Here is a 3,854-nt window from a genome sequence, read left to right as displayed (position 1 = left end):
TACTTAGCAGCACTCATCTCTGTAAATAGGAAACTTGTCAAGTGTCTGTGATAAGTAAATACAAATTAAAGTATGGTAAAAGTTAATTATATGCAAAAAATAAATGCAGAAGGTCTTGATATGAAAATAATACGTTTAATAGATTAAAATGAGATTTGGAATTATAAATTAATTTATAGTTTATCTTTCCACCACATTCATTTATATGTGGTGGAAAGATAAATGACAAGTGAATTTAAGATTTTATGGTGGAAAAGAAATAATGATAAAGTGAATATCCATAAAGTAGTAACTCTGAACTCAGGAATTGTAAAACTAGTAATTTCTTTTTTTTTAAAGTAAAGGCATTTTATTTTTTCCTTAAAAGCATACATGGCATTTACCAAATTATGTCAAGCTGCTTAGCCAAGGCAGAAACAGTAAATTGCCCCCTTGAGTAAATATTCACAGGATCCATACTGGTTACACTGCATGCTGTTGTCAGAAGGCCTGATCAGTCTTCATCCACCAAACCTGTTCTTTTATTTTTAGCAAGTACACCAAAAAAAATGCAGACTGGTTACACAAAGTCTTCCATTTTTAAACTCTTCCACCCATTCATGCACTTTTTTCTTTCCAGTACACTTACAATCACACTCCACTACTAACATTCTTCCAAGAATTTTGGCAGGCTTCATCCATTCTGCTTCAAGAGATGCCCATCAAATCAACACACTGATTAAGGCAGCAGGCTCAGTGATAGGGCAGGGGTGTCAAACTCCAGGCCTGGTGGGCCTCAGTGGCTGCAGGTTTTCATTCTAACCTTTTTCCTAATCAGTGGCCAGTTTTCACTGGTAATTTTAACTTTTTCCCTTCACTTTAATAGCCTTGTTTTTAAGGATTCAGTCCTCTGAATATATTCCTTTCTTTATTAAATGACAGCCAAACAGAAAATCCAACAGATGACCAGCTAAACAGGGATTTCAAACTCCCACCAATTTTACTCCAACCAATCTCTTAATGAGAAGATGAGTCTTGCTGTTAATTAAACCCGTTATTTAATTCCATGGCCTGTTGCTGCTCTCATTCTGCCACAGCAGACATTTCCAAAACTGTTGATTTTCTGTTTTTTCTAAGAACACCGTCACAATGTTCTGGTGACCTGAGAGAACCTTACTGAGACCTTCACCTTTCTTTATTTTCAGATATTGTGTGATGGGCACAGGTGAGCTGGTCATGTGGTGGCTTGTTGTGTGTCTCATTAGTGTTTGGCTGCTAATTAAGGAAAAGAGACGACTAAGGGGCCTCAGCCAAGTTAATTAAAACTAAAGCAAAAGAAGTTAAATAAGCAGCAAAAACAGGTCACTAATGAAGAAGAAGGTTAGAAGGAAAACCTGCAGCCACTGCGGCCCTCCAGGACTGGAGTTCGACACCCGTGTGATGGGGCACACTTTCAACCCGTTGAACGTAGTAGCAGAGGAGAGAAATAAAACAAAACCGAGTTCCATTATGAACAATGCTGCACATCCTGTGATCGTTAAGTACTTTTCATTGAACCAATTACTCAACAGAAATGTATCAAGAAACACTACTGGGGCTCCTTTATACTAATGGCAATACACCTTTATAATGCCTCACTATGACTGAAACTACAAAGGTTTCTTTCTTTTTAGTAATTCTGATGTGCATTCCGGGGATTGGGGTGTTGCTTTATTTATTTATTGAGCTTCTGTAAAAGTCCAAATGTCCCCCGTGGAACAAATAAACCATCTCTCTATCCTGTAATGATGCATTCATAAGGTAAAACTTCCACGTTTACACACTTACTCAAACCAACAGACGGAGGACTGCAAGTCAGCCCTGCAGATACAGACATGCTAAGTCTCCACATTCTGGTTATTGGCCTTTACTCACCCCTCCCGTGTGCTTCATACATTTAACTGCTTTTACTTTCTGATCCTCATTCCTAGAACATGGACTGGGAAAAAGAAAACAAACTCCTAAGTGGTAATCATTCAGTTCACAGAGAAAATAGTAAGAGTTTGACCTGGAAAATGCCAGAGAATGTTATAGGTCTACTTTGTATTAGAATTAATGTTGATGGACTGGGACAATCTGAGGGGAAAAAAAAAAACAATTGCTGCTAAGAAGTCTAAACCTACAGTCCAAGGACAACTGACAAACATTGTGGGTGAAGAGGTCTGAACAAATTTCAGAGAAATCCATTCATAGATGGACTCTTAGAAGTAATGGCAAAAATGTTGTATTTGTTGTTGATGGTGTGTCATATATATTGAACTTTACTTTAGGTTTTTATAGTATTTAATTTTTTGTTAGTTAATGCCAGAGGTATTTAGGAATTTTTCCATAAAGGAAATGCATTTTTATGTTGCAAAATACTGAAAGTAGATTTATTCAGGACACAAATACACATCCAAAATATATCAACTGTTGGAAGAATCATTCTTGGAAATGGCATGTGACAAAAGGTACTCAGCAGTGTTATTTTAAAAAGAACTTTAAAGGTTGAACACCTAAAAGCAGGATAAGTAATACAGGATGTTGTACCATTTTATTGATTGTGTATAATAATGATCAATGTATTTGATGGAATATCTATGCAACAAATAAAACTATGTAATTGTGATTTGTTTTATGAGACTGATGCTAAAATAGTAATAGGAAGAAATTTTAATAGTGCTCCAAAAAATGTAAAAATTGGACAATTCCTTGATCCAATTCAGTAAATCAGTGGTTTTAAAATAACAAGAGTTTATAGTAGCAGTATATGGAAACAATAAGCAAAGGTGAATTGTCTCTAACTTAATGATGATTCTCAGATGAATCTGCTCTTATAGGGTGTGTAAAAAAGGGGGATGAGACAGAGTGTAGGAGTCAGGTGGAGAACTTTGTATCTTGGTGCAGAAAGAATTGCCTGCAACTTCAAATCAACAAAACCAAAGAATCTCTATGCCAAGTCACTATTCGGATAGTGCACTCCTACAAGTACCCAAGTGTCCACATCAATGACAGGTTGGTCTGGTCGCATTAACACAGAGGAACAATAAAAGAAATGCCCAAGTACGATCTGTTTTCTTAAGAGACTGCGTTCCTTTAATGTGGGCAGTGACATCCTTCACATTTACTACAACTCTCTGATGGCCAGTGGGATTTTCTACACTGCAGTGTGCTGAACAGATAACATCACTTGAAGAGAGGCCCACTGAATGAAAATGGCAATTAAAAAGGCAGGCTCAGTTATGGGACACATTGGACCCTCTGGAGGTCACAGCAAGGGAGAGAATTAAAACAACACCGACTGCCATTATGAACAATGCTGCACATCCTCTCTCTAACACATTAACACTGAGGACTTTCAGCCAACAAATTATTCAGCAGAAGTGCATCAAGAAACGCTACTAGGGCTCCTTCATACCAATAGTATTACGTCTACATAATGCCTCACTAGGGTTGTGACAGCCAAGTCAGAAGTTTTCTTTCTTTTTCATTTTCTTTCCTTTTTAGTTATTCTGGTGTGTGTTCAGACAATAGTATGTGTGTATGTGTTTATTTATTTATTTAAAGAGCTTCTGTAAAAAAAAATTTTCCCCTGGGGAAAAATAAAGCTTTATCTATCCATCAGTTGATGACCTAGCCTAATTGTCTCATACATAAACAATTGTTTACTGCTATAATAGTCTTAAATTACTTCGTTATGACTTCTCTTCAGTTAAAGTAATACATTAAGAAATGTTATTAATATGTTAATAGCATTCGAGTGCAATTTGCTTTTAGTTCACATTTTACAAGTTCTGTTTGTGCTTTCTCATATTTTAAAGTATGAATTGCTTTTATGCTTATTAACAATAAGTGGA

The sequence above is a fragment of the Polypterus senegalus genome, chromosome 11 (genome assembly GCF_016835505.1).
Source record: "Polypterus senegalus isolate Bchr_013 chromosome 11, ASM1683550v1, whole genome shotgun sequence".
Taxonomy (NCBI): Eukaryota; Metazoa; Chordata; class Cladistia; order Polypteriformes; family Polypteridae; genus Polypterus; species Polypterus senegalus.
This window is presented reverse-complemented; position numbering follows the sequence as displayed.